This window comes from Culicoides brevitarsis, chromosome 2 (assembly GCF_036172545.1).
Source record: "Culicoides brevitarsis isolate CSIRO-B50_1 chromosome 2, AGI_CSIRO_Cbre_v1, whole genome shotgun sequence".
Lineage (NCBI taxonomy): Eukaryota > Metazoa > Arthropoda > Insecta > Diptera > Ceratopogonidae > Culicoides > Culicoides brevitarsis.
In genome coordinates this window covers 39,302,844-39,316,397 of record NC_087086.1, presented here as the reverse complement: position 1 = coordinate 39,316,397, position 13,554 = coordinate 39,302,844, and the positions used below count along the sequence as shown (strand labels likewise).

The 13,554-nt window shown below is 23.5% G+C and overlaps 1 protein-coding gene across 1 annotated transcript in view; it reads left to right on the top strand.

The window, feature by feature from the left end:
• LOC134830376 (myotubularin-related protein 6) overlaps positions 1–13,554 on the top strand; it is a 147,616-nt gene that overhangs the window by 88,202 nt on the left and 45,860 nt on the right. The gene's annotated exons all lie outside the window — the stretch shown is intronic.

The following is a 13,554-nucleotide window of genomic DNA, read 5'->3' as shown; positions in this document are numbered from 1 at the left end:
TCAGTTCCTATTTATCTTTTTTTTTTCGTTGCTTTGTAAAAAGTCGTTTTTGGCACCAACTTTTCTCCCGTTTTCGCCAAAATGGCTCGACATTTGTTTGGACAAGATTTTATTATTATTTTTATTTTTTTTCTTCGGCAAAGAAAAAGCATCAAAACTTACTATTATTATCGCGATGCGATGCCGCATGCGATTTTTCCTTTAAAATATGACAATAACTGCGAAATAAAAGCAGATGTTTCTCCGGAAATGTCAAGATGCTTGGAATATACAAAACAATAAAAAAATTTAATCAACACACGATGCGTGTTCGATTCAAATGGCATTCAAATGGGTTTCCTTTCATTTTATTATTTTTTAAGATGCGAAAACCCCTTTTTGATCGAATTTCAAAAGAAAATTGATATTTAATTTTGAGCTTTATCTCTTTTCAAGCTTATGACTTTTTAAATGGAGACGCCTGGTTTTTTTAAAATTTATCACAAAACAAAAAAAAAATTCAAGGAAGTCGCTGTAAATTGTCAATTACTATTAGCTATTTATAAGCTGAGGCATCAAAAAGCAGAAATTGAGTTTTAAATAGAATTAGCTCGTATGGGAGTTAATTAACAGCTTCCTGTATCGCACATTTTGAGTTCATGCATCCGCTTCTTCTTCTTCTTCAACCTTCACGAAACGCAACACGGAAACACTTAACTACTGCCTTGAAGGTAATCATTTTATACTTGAGTGTTCTCGTCTGCTTGGTTTATTTGTAAATGCAACGTCAAAGTAACTCTCGTAGTTGGGATGAAGGAAGGCGATGCGAGTGCTTTTCACATAAATCACGGAAAGACAAAAATGAGGAAATTCAGGTAAAAATGATGAAAATGACAAAAAATCAAAATTTTTGCAATGTGAAGTTATTTCAACGAACTATAAAATAAGTGTAAGCTACGGTAGAGTAAATATAGAAAAATTAGTAGAGTGAACTGAATTTATTAGAAAAGGTGTCAAAATCAGCTTACTTAAATTTATTTTGTGAATTAAAAAAAATATTAATTTTTTTTTAAATTGAAAAATTCTTGAATAATTTTAAAATATTGAATGAAATTGCATAAAATAGCCAAGAACCAAATTTTCAATTTTTTGATAGACAGTTTGTACATTTATTTGGCAGCTAATATGAAATTTTTGACAGAATTCTGTTAAAATATATTTCCTTAAAATTTTAGAGTTTCTGTTCTTGAATGAAAATTATTTCTCATTTTTTAATTTATTTTTTTTAAACTTTAATTTTTTTTAAAAATTAAATAAAATTAATTAAATTTAATATAATTAATAATTAATTAATATTTATTAAATTAATAAAAAAATTTCATAAAAATTTTATTTATTTTATATAAATTTTTAATTTTTTAAATAATTTTTGATTTTTTTAAATTTATTTGATTTTTGAAAAAAATATTTTTTAAATTAAAATTTTTTTTTGAAACTTAAAATTTTTTTTAAAAATTTATTAAAAAATTTATTTCATTAGAAATTTTTTAAAGTAATAAAATTTTAAATTAAAAAAAATTAAACAAATCAATTGAAATTAATTTAGAAAAAAAATAATAATATTTACAAAATTAATAATAATATTTCATTATAATTTATTTATTTTAATTAAATTTTTGAAATTTATTTAAATTAAATTTATTTTTTTAAGAATATTTTTTTTAAATTATTAATTATTTTTTTAAAATTAATTTTAGTTATAATTAAGTCTATAAAATTTTAAAATATTACAAAAAAAAATTAATTCATAAAATTAATAAGTTAAATTAATTTTATAATAAAAATTAAATTTCAATTATATTTTTTTTTATTTGTTTCAATAATTTTAGTAAATAAAACGTCAAAAATTTTTTTTAAATTAATTAAACAAAAATTTAAATATAAAAATATAAAGTTAAAAAAAATAAAAATTAATTTGGAAAAATTATTTTAAAAAAATAAATTTGTTATTAAAAAATATTTATAAAATAAAATTTTTAAGTTTCTTAATTTTTTTTCATTCAATTTTTTTAACTCATGAAAATTAACTTTACTTGAAAAATCTGAAAAAAAACAAGAAAAAAAATAATTTTCACTCGAAATGTTAAAACAATAAATAAAATTTTTCGAGCACCCTACTTAACCGCTCACATATTTACTCTCACATGCAGCAGCAGCAGCAGCAACCTTCAAGCCTTTCACACAAATTCACATTTTCTCATCTTCCTTTTTTTTCAGCAGTATTTCCATTTTTGTTGCTTGCACGAAAAATTTTAAATACACATCAAGCGTATCATGTTTCGTTCACCTTTTTCTTCGTCTTCTTCGTTCGTCGACGCGTTGCTCCATATCTTTCAAAATCATGTAATTTTGTGCTCTCTGTAAATTTTGTGCTTTGGCACAGAGACCGACATCGAGAAAGAGCAGCTTTTATGAATTGAATAAAACTTACTTTTGATAAAGTGCCTCTCGAGAGTTGTTTAAACATATACTTTAAAAATGTCTGCAGAGTTTGCTTGTGTGTTGTTAAAATATTTGTAGTTCCATGGCAAAAGCAGGGCAGGAAATACAGCAGCAGCAAAAAAAAATTCTGTCGAGTAACACGAGTCAAAGTGCATTGTGTCTAACGTACGTTTTTCGATACACAAAGGACTTGTAAAATTGCCATTTATCTGCTTGTTAAATGAAAATGAAAACCGAAAATATTATTATTATGGGAATTTATTGTGTTTGATGTGAATTTTACAGTTCACCGATGAAGTTGGCGTTGAGGGAGAAAAACTTCGTTTTATTTTTTCAGGTGTTTTAGGTTTCTTCATTAAAAGGGATTGAGGCAGGTTTCAGAGAGAAAAAAGTGACGCGACGAGTTTTTTTTTTCGTTTTTCTCGAATTAACAATAAATAAACACCTTTTGGAATCGTTTTACGTTTTTTTTATGGCAACGACGAACAATGAATGAAGACATTTCGGTGAATGTTTATTTTCAAGTGAAAAATGCTCCTTTTTACAGAAATAACTCATGTCAATGTCTTATAAATGTCTCGTTTTATACGCCTTTTTTCGATGAAAAAAAGTCTCATCTGCATAAGTTCTTACCGCATTTCAAAGTAAAAATGCGGTTTTATGCTGAAAATGACGTCTTTTTGATTAAATTAGGTCACGTGGTTAAAAATTTTCTTAATTAGTTGGAGAAAATTTTAAGAATGTGCATTGGGACAAAAATTTAGAATTTGCATTGGGATAAAATTATGAAATTTGCTTTAGGTCAAAAAATTTAAAGAATTTTAATTTAGCTAATTAAAGATTTTAAAAGGTCACGTGGTTAAAAATTTTAGAAAATTACTTTGAGTCGTAAATTGAAAATGTGCATTGGGATAAAAAATGTAAAGTGTGCATTGGGAAGAAGTTAAACTCAATTTTTCTTCGAAAAAAGTTTAAAAATAAGATTTTTTTTTCATTTCGTTGTTAAATTTGGTCACGTGGTTTAAGAAAAATGCGATCTTTATTCTTTTAATGAAAATTTTCTCTAAATTTTTTTGTTAAAATCTGCTATTGAAACCTTTCTTTTCTTTCATCGTACACAAGTACGAGCCATAAAGCTAATAAAATAAAATCAAATCAAAATAAGAAGTTTACCGAGAGACGTAACACCACACAATTTCACACAATTTATCGGTAAGAGATAAGGATTAAATGTCTCTTTTCTTTCTTCTCTTATTTTTTTCATGTTCGATAAAATATCGAAAAAACGTAAAATCTTTATTTATTTTCCAATTTTTTTTTATTCTTGTCAAGGTCATATTTCAACAAATAAAGCCTCGAAAAAAATAAACGATGCAATTTTGAATGCAAAAAAAAATTGTCAGACACGAAGAAAAAAATTCTTACAAAAATCCCAAATAATTCGTGCAAGCTTCATAAAATTTTCTTTTCATTCCGTTTTATTTCTCGAGTCGAAGCGCACAAGAAACCTCATTGATTGAATTTTATTTATTGAGTTTATTCAATTTACCAATTTTCTACACTTTTTTCTTTGGGAACGTGTCGCGCCAATGGATTTAAATTTTTGCTCGTGTGACAATCGATGAGAAAATGATGCGAGAGGATAAGAAGAAAAGCGGCAGCGTCGAAAGGTGTAATTTTCAAATTATAATAAAATGCAATTCTTTGTGTACCGAAAAGGAATTTTTGAAGGAAAAAAAATTATTGGAAAATTGCTAAAAATGTAGAAAATGAGTTTGTTAAAGTCTGAGAGTGGTTTTGTGATTTTCGTGGAAAAATGTAGAAAAGGTTAAAAATTTTTGACGTGAAACATGAAATTTATGCTTGTGTAACTTTTGACATTTATTATCTGAAAAATTCAGTTGAAAATGAGAATAAGTGATCAAAGAGTCAAGATAAAATAATTTTTGTGTTTTTAGTTCATAAAATAAAATTATATCAATTATTTTTCTTCTAAATTTCAGTTTTTAGTAATTTAAATTTTCATGAAAAAAATTCATTGAAAAAATTAATTTAAGCTCGAAATGTTTAAGAAAATATTTAAAAAATTTTTTTCATAATTTTAAAATTATTTAAAAAAAAAATTAATTAAAATTAAAAAATAAATAATTAATTAAAATTATAAATAAATAAAAATTATTTAAAAAATAATATGAGTATAAAACTTTTTAAAATAAAAAATTTTAATATAAATATTTTTTTTTCATTTTAATTAATTTTAAATCTTTATTGAATTATTTATTTTTTTATCGATTTTTATTCAAAATTCAACAAAAAAATATTATAAAAAAATATTTAAAAAAAAAAAATAAATAAAAATAATTTAAATAAAAAAAAATCTTTAAGTTTTAAAAAATAATAAAGATTAGGTAAATATTTTTTTTATTTATTTTTTTTTTAAATTATTTCTATATTTCTATTATTTAAATTTAAAATAAATTTTTTTTTTGCGGAAAAAAAATTAAAATTATTTTTTTTAATTAATTTAATTTTTTAAAATTATTTATTAATTTTGATTTCTTTTGAATTAAATAAAAATAAATTTAAAAAAATTTTAAAATTCAAAAAAAAAATTGTTTTCAGTTAAATTTAAAATTAATTCATTTAAAATTTTATTAATTTATTTTTCTAGCTCAATTTTCAAAAATCGGTACATGAGCCTTTATAATAAGAGGATTTTAGAAAAATAAATTTTTAATTTTTATTATTTTTTTTTATTTCATTAATAGAAAAAAAAAATTATAAAAAATTGTCAATTTTTCTCTGACTTCACAAAAAAAGCAAATTTTTCATCATTTTCTTCCTCTTAAAGCATTTTCTTGTCTCCTCACAGAAAAAGCAATAAGAAAAACGTGTATTCCCTCTCAAACCCCGCAGTGCAAAAAAAAAACTTTTTTTTTATGGATAAAATGCTTTGGTTACTTAATGATCTCCCATCAGAACGAGACATTCATGCAATAGAGGATTACACACAAAGTCCGAGATAATGCCGCTCGACCTGAAAAATAATCTGATACAATGGGACAAATGTGTGTCAATCGTGTTTTTATGATAATCAGGTGTATTTGTACAAGTCATAAACCATTTATGGTACTTTTCACAATGCATTGTATAAAATTGATAAATCTCCTCTTTTTTTGTGTGTTCTTGTACTTTTCTCCTTATGTATTTTTATTGAAACTCGTGAAAGGTCATAAAACATATTTTTATGACTTGCGTTTATCGTTTCTCCATCGTTTCCTCAAAAATTTTTTTCTCTTTAAAAATTTTCATGAAGAAAAAAAAATTTTTTTTTTTGGTAATCCTTCAAATTTCTTCGTTAGAGGCACTTTTGCCTAGTTGAGGATATTTAAGAGGGACACAACAATAAATCAAATATATCCCAAAAATGTGTCCTTTTTTTGTTTGTTCGCCTCTCCGTTGACACTCGTCCTCCTTATTAATGTCTCAATTGAATATCATAACGCCAATTGATAAACGGGACATATTTTTCTCGAGAATTTGTCGGACAGGCACTCGAGTCAAAGGTTCTTGTTTACTGCGTCAACAGATGTTTTTTGCGAAATGGACCGAAATTAGCTTCAAGTGAGTTTACTTCCTTACTTTTTTTTATTGATATCCGTCGGAAACCCGAAAAATCAACGAAAAATGCGATTAAAGCTCTTCAAGTTGCAATCCAGATTTTATCAGCTCATTTAAAGACGTCGTAAAAATAAAATTTTATCGTTCTCGGTAAAAATTGAGAGGAAATTATGAAAAAAATAAAAACAAAGAGGATATTTTTTATTTTATTCGTTAATGCCTATTTATCGGTAGATGAGGCAACGCAACACTCCTTTTAACGTAATAAGGTGTCTCAGGTGTTTTAGATAAAAATAGGTCTGTCTTCGTTTAAGGGGCGTTTGTCTACCTTTTTTTATTTTATTTTTTTTTTCTTCGTTATTTGTGCGTAACGACACGTGGCTTAAATGGTTCAAAAGAGGGGCAAAAATTCGAAAAAAAAATTTTTTTCCTGTCGTTAAGTACAAAAAAAAAGTATTGATAAGGTAGTCAAGTGGCATTAATTGAACCACAATTTTTTTTGATTTAATTTTTTGATTTTTTTACAGGAAATTTTTCATTAAAACAAAAAAAAATTACTACAAGGTCGAAGTTTTGTTATTGAATCATTTCAGTGACTGCGCTAAAGAAGAGAAGCCAAACGCACGACTTATTCGCTCATGATTACCAAAACTTTCGTATCTTCTTTCGTTTATTACATGTCCGCAAGGTAAATAAACACTCTCAAGTTACTGTCGATGGAAAGGGAGGTCTTCGTTGAACTGGAGAAATTATGTAAGTTTTGGAATGATTCGTTTATTTAAGAAGAAAAAATTTTATGGTTCATTTAGCGGATGTTTAACGAAATTAACAAAGAAAATTGAAGGGAATGTGAGGTTTTTAAAGTTTTGTTAATATTTTATGAAGAAAAAAATATTATAAATTTTTTTATTATTTTTAGAAAAAGCTGAAAATCTTAATTGATAAGTACTTTTCAGAATTTATTCAAAAAAAAAAAATTATTTATTTTTATTTTATTATTTATTTAAATTATTTATTTTTTTATTTTATTTAAAATTAATTTTTAATAAAATTTATAAAAAATATTTTATTAATATTTTAAATTTTTTTATTTTGTTAATACTTAAGAAAAATAATTTTTTAACCGATTAATATTAATTATTTTTTTTAATTAATTAATAATTATTTTAATAATTTTGTAATTTATAATTAATAATTTTTGACAAATTTGTTCATTTTGAGCCAAAGAATGATAATAAAAGAAAATATAAAAAAATAAAATAAATCTTAAATATTTTTATTCGGTTAAAACATTATTTTTGTTATGTTAAAAAATTTTATTTAAATTTAATTATTTTTTTATAAATTATAATTTTGATTTATTTTCAAAAATATTTTTTTTTTAAATTTCATTAAAAATTTATTTTAATTTTTTAATTGATTTTTTCATTTAAATTTAATTTTATCACATGTATTTTAATTTCCAGTCGAATTTCAGATAAATTTGTTAATTTCGAGTAGAAAAATAAATTTCATTTCATTTTTTTAGCAAAATTTTTATTTTCAATGAATCTTTAATCTGACAATAATTTTTTGTTGGATTAAAAATCTTTCCCATGATAATTCCTTAAAATAAAAATAATTTTCTCTAATCACTTTTCTTTGCGGATAATTGTTAAGTGACCCACAAAAAATGTCTCTTGATTGAAAAATAATTGAAAATGATGCGACAAAGTATCTTTTTTCTTCATTTTCATTTATTATTAAGGACAATAAAGCAACGTTAATGTGAGAAGTTCATATAACGCACGAAACAACCAGATTTTCCTCTTTTTTTATGGATTTTCATTCTTTGCCGTATTTTATCGTAGGAGAGACTTACCAGATATTCCAGCAGCAGCAGCATATTGTAAATATCTTGTACAAGCGAACAACGAACAATGGAAGCTGTAAGGCCTATAACTTTAAGTATAATCTCCTTATATTCCTCGTAGCTCTCTTCCTTTCTTTATGAAGTAATTAAAAATTATATTTATTGAAGCTGTGTGTTGCTTCTTCGTCGTCGTCGTCCTCCTCGCCGCCCGGCACTCAACAACGCGTGTGTTGTGTTAAAGTAATCAAGACAAAAAGTCGTTAGATAATTCATTGTCTGATTTAATCGCCTCCGTCTTTTGTTGGGAGCAGTAATGGACTTACTTAAAATATTTCTACAAAAAAATTTAATAAAAAAAATAATTTTAAATTAAAAAAAAATCTTTTCAAGCTCAAAAAATTTTCTAAAATTAATTTTTAATTAAATTAAATTACTTAAAATATTATTTTAAATAAAAAAATAGTTTAATTATTCTTTAATTAAAAAATTAATTTATTTATTTTAAAAATAATTTTTTTTACTTTTTTAAAAAAATTAATTAAAATTAAATTCAAATCAAGCAAAAAAAATAAATTAACTTTTATTTAGCAAATATTTATTAAATTTTAGGTTTTCAAAAAAAAAATTAATTAAAATTTAATTTAAAAAATAATTAATTAATTAAAAAAATAAAAAATTAATCTAACTTTAATTTTAAAAAAACATATTTTTAAAATTAAAAATTAAAAATTAAGTAATAATTAAAAAAAAAATTAAAAAAAATTGATTTATTAAAAAAAAAAAAATTAAATTTTAATTAATTTTTAAAATTAATTTTTTAAATTATTTAAATTAAAATTAATTTTAAAAAATAGTTAGACTTCCATTTAAAAAAAATATTTTTTAAAAAATAATCTATTTTAATTTAATGTAAATTAGAAAAAAAATAAATAATTTAAAAATTAATTAATTAATTAAATTTTATTTAAAAAATAATTAAATTAAATTTAAAAAATAAGTTAATTTTATTTTTAAAAAATTGTTAAAATTATAAAATAAAAGAATAATAATTTTCGTACCTTAAATCCCAAAAAATTTAACTCCATCCCTGACTTCGTGCTCTTTAAGACGACTTTATTTGCTCTTTTTCTCGCGCAAACACTTTATTATTATCATTGTTTTTACTATTTTTATTATTAACTGCCTCCTTGTCTTTTCTCGTCTTGTAATTTAGCGCAAAAGAGTTTTCAATGCGATTTTTTTTAAATCGATTATTATGATCCCTTCGACTATAAATCTCCCTTTTTATGAGAGATACCAAGAGAGAGCAAAAAAATGCAATTTTTCCATTATTTCCATGGCTGTGACGCTTGTCGTCTGCTCCATTCCGATTAAATTATGTCACCGTTGTATTAAATAACAATTTTCTTATCGAACCGACATGAACTGGGCAACGTTCGAAGCCAATCGAGAGGAATTTCCAACCAGATGGAATTTTTTAATCTAAAATTCTCCGCAGCAACTTGTCAAAGTTCGGAAAATTTATGAGATCTTTGTTTATCTTTGTTGTCGCTCATTTGTGTCAATAAAATAATGAAAAAGCGGAAAGTTTTTTATGAAACAAACAAACGTAACTGAGATGATTTTAAAATATTTTCCGTGTCTCGTGAAAAAAATGAACGGCTTTTAGCTGACATTCTTTGATAATTGGCGCAGAAACGGATTTTGACGTAATTTTTAAAAGCTTTCGAGTAATTTCCCGAGAAGTAACGCAATTTTTTTTCTTCAGATTTTGCGACGAGTTCGCGAGAAAAAATAAAATAATAAGAAAAACGGAAAAATTATGTGAAAATTCAATTTGCTCCGCATTTCACGCGACCTACATCGAATTCGAGAGAAACATAAAATAATAATAATCGTAAATATGGCGAAAAAACCGCACACAAACCTGGTGACTTCGTTTTTTGCAAAAAAAAAAAAAAAAATAGAGAGAAAGAGAAAAAATTGGAAAAAGTGGAAAAACACATAAAAGGAACGCGAAGACTGTAAAAGACATAATAATATCAATAATTTATTACAAATCAACAAGGGGGAAGATTATTAGCTTTTCAGTTATTTTTCTACTTGACTTTTTTTTGTCACCTGCCCTGTTCGATTTTTTTTCTGCGAAATCATGACATAATAAAATCGGATGAATAATAATGAGAATTTTTTTAATTCCGTTTAAATTTACAATTTTTTGTGAAATCGACAGAATTTAATAATTTTTTTTATTTAAATCGAAAACTGTCTTGTTTAAAGTTTGTTCAATTTTCGATGCAACATTTTTTTTATTATCGCGTTAGATATGACAAGATATCAAAACCGAAAAATAAATGAATGTGTTCGAATGCGCGCGACGTGCGTAGCAACGATGAATCCAATAACTAAGCTACGATGACGAAAAATATTTCGCGTGTTTTTTTTTTTGCCAATTTAAATTTTTTGTACATGCAAAATTTGTAACAAAATAGAATTGGAATTTTTCGGCGGAAACTTTGATAGACAGACTAATTGGAATGTGTCAGATGGTGTTTAGTTTGTAAAATATACATTTTATTGACTTTTTATTAATGCTTTGTGAAATTTTGGCGAATTTGTTGTAGTTTGTGTAAGATAATAAAAAAAGTATGAAAATTTTATTAAATTTAATTTGAATTTTTTTTTTATTTGTTTTGAACTTATTTTAATATAGGAAATTAAATTTATTAAATTAAATTATTTTATTTTTTAATTATTAAATTATATTAAAATTTAATTTATTTATCAAATTTATGAATTAATTTATTATAAAATTATTAAAAAATTACTTTTTTTTAAATGATCTTGCTTTTATATAAAAAGATTAAAAAAAATATTTTTTTCAAAAAAAAAATAATAATAATAATAAATTAAATTAAATTTATATAAAATTTTAAAATAATTTATTTAATAAATTGAAATTTAATTAATAATAATAATATTTTTGTAAAATATTTTAAACTTTTTAACTTTATAATTCATAAGATTATCAAAAATAAAAAAAATATAATTTTATATTATAAAATTATAAATTTATAAAAAATTATAAAAAACTTATAACTTTAATTTTATTAACCTTCATTATTTAAATTAAAAAAAAGTTAAAGAAAAAAAAATGTAAAAAATTAATATTTTATATATTTTAAGAAAAATTTTAAAATTTAAGCTTTGACCTTTGTGGTTTAAAAATTTTATTTAATTTTGGAGAACAATTTTTTTTTTGCAAAAAATTTAATTTTATTTTTTTATTAATTTCTGAGAGAAAATTTAATTATTAAAAAATAAATAAATAAAAAATAAAATTAGCAAAATAATTTTTTATCAATAATAATTTTTAATAAAATCCTACCTAATTTAAATTAATTTATATTTTTTTTTCTTAAAAAATATTTAAAAAATTTTTTTTTTAAATTAATTTAATTAATTATTTTTTATTATTTATTATTTTTAATTATTCTAATAAATTAATTCATTAATTAAAACAAAAATAATAAAATTTTTCAAATTGATGAAAAATTTTTTTTTGATTTTTGAGATTATAAAAATTTCATTTTATTAAATAAAGATTCTTATCAATTGATTTGCGAAATAATTCCATAAATAATAAAATTCAATAGAAAAAAATTAAATTTCCTCTTCAAAAATTGGTTAGATTTGCAACTTTGCAAGAAAATGTATGTTTTTGGTTAGTTAAAAGCCACAGCAGAAAACCTCTTAAAACTTAGACTTGGTTGAGAAACAAAATTAAATACTATGCACTCAGGATAAATGTTTTTGTTGCCACTTTTTGCAAACCGAAACGAAACAAATAAACTGATCTTTTGTTAAGATTTTCCTGAAAATCTGATCCAAATTAAATTTTGGTTTTCTCAAAAATTTCTTTAAAGCCAGAGATTTGAGCATTTATTGCACCTCATTCATTAAAATTCATTTTCTATCTCTAATAATTTCATCGTCTTGCTCTTCGCCTTTTACAAGTTTCGCCCGACAACGTCTTGCCATTTTCTATCAGAATTCAGAAAATTATCATTTAAATTGGATTTTCAATTGACTCGAAGTCCATTTACTTGAGGAGGAGAGGTAGATGCTCTGCTCAGCGAGTGGCCTGCACAACTTTTCAAAAGCATAATTTGATTTGTTGCCGCTTTCAAATTGCAACCTCTTCTCGGGATGTTTGTGACATTAATTTAGAGTGAAGCACTGTTGCCATCAAAAGTGCTATTAACATTAACCGAGTTCGCATGCATTTCTTGTCATCATCATCGTTGTTGTTGTTTTGCGAGTGACAACGACTCGGAGCGCTGTGCATGAAAGATGATTTTCTCGGAAAAGCCCATAAATTGCGCTCCTTGCCATGCAATGATGGAAAGACAACGGCTTCGTTCGCATTGAAATAGCAAAAGAGTCATTAGTGGTTATTACTGAGCAAAAAAAAAAAAAAGTTTCATATTACGAGAAAAAAAAGAAAAAAAATGCATAATTACCTTTAATTTTTACTCTCGACTTATTTTCTTCATTATGATAACTAAGTTTATAATTGATGATGATGTGTCACTGTCACAAATCTACATTTAGTGTAAAAAATGTACCTCAGACGAGGCTTTTTATTCGAAAAAAAAAATGAGACAGAAAGAGTCGCGATAAATAACGTTAATTAATTTAATTAAATAAGAGATTCATTTCAAAAAATGGAATGGAATAATTTTTAATGATCATCAAACAAATTTTTTTTGTTCGTTTTGTGGTTTCTCATTAAGAATTGCACTCGTGGCTTTCCTCTATTATTTGGTATTCAATACAGTTTTGTTTCTCATCAATTTAGCTTTTTATCGCATTTCGAAGAAAAAATTTGAAAAAATGCAAGATTTGACGTCTTTTTAAAGTTTTGCTAAAATTTTTGAAATGTGCATTGGGGTTAAAAATTAAAATTTGAACTGGGATAATTTTTTTAAATTTTTAAACAGCGTCGGGATAAAAATTTTAAATCTAAATTAAAATAAATTAAATTAAAAATGTACAATGGGACAAAAATTAAAAATGTTAACTGGGCTAATTTCAAAATGTGCATTGGGATAAAAATTTTAAAATTCCAAAATGGACATTGGGATGAGAAAAATGAATGTTTTTGAGGCAAATGAAGTTTTGTGCTTTTGAAAATTGTGCTTTGGGCTAAAAAGTGAAATATAATTTACGAGAAAAATTTAAATGTTAACTGGGACAAAATTAAAAAAATTGCCTTATGCAAACTTTTTTAAAGAAAATCTTTAAGAACATTTCACAAAATTTTTCAAATATACTTCGGGATAGCGATTCAAAATGTTCACTGGGATGAAAATTTGAATATTAAAATTTCAAAATGTGCTCTAGGCAAAAGTAATTAAAGTAATTTTTAGAAGAAAAACTAAAATGTGCATTGGGATAAAATTTCCAAAACTTGCTTAAATTAAAAATCTTTTAAAAAATTTTTCAAATGTGCTTTGGGATAAAAATTAAAAATTCGCTTTGGGATTAAAAAATCAAAATACGATGAAATTGTTCATTAAATGAAAACTTTCTAAAAA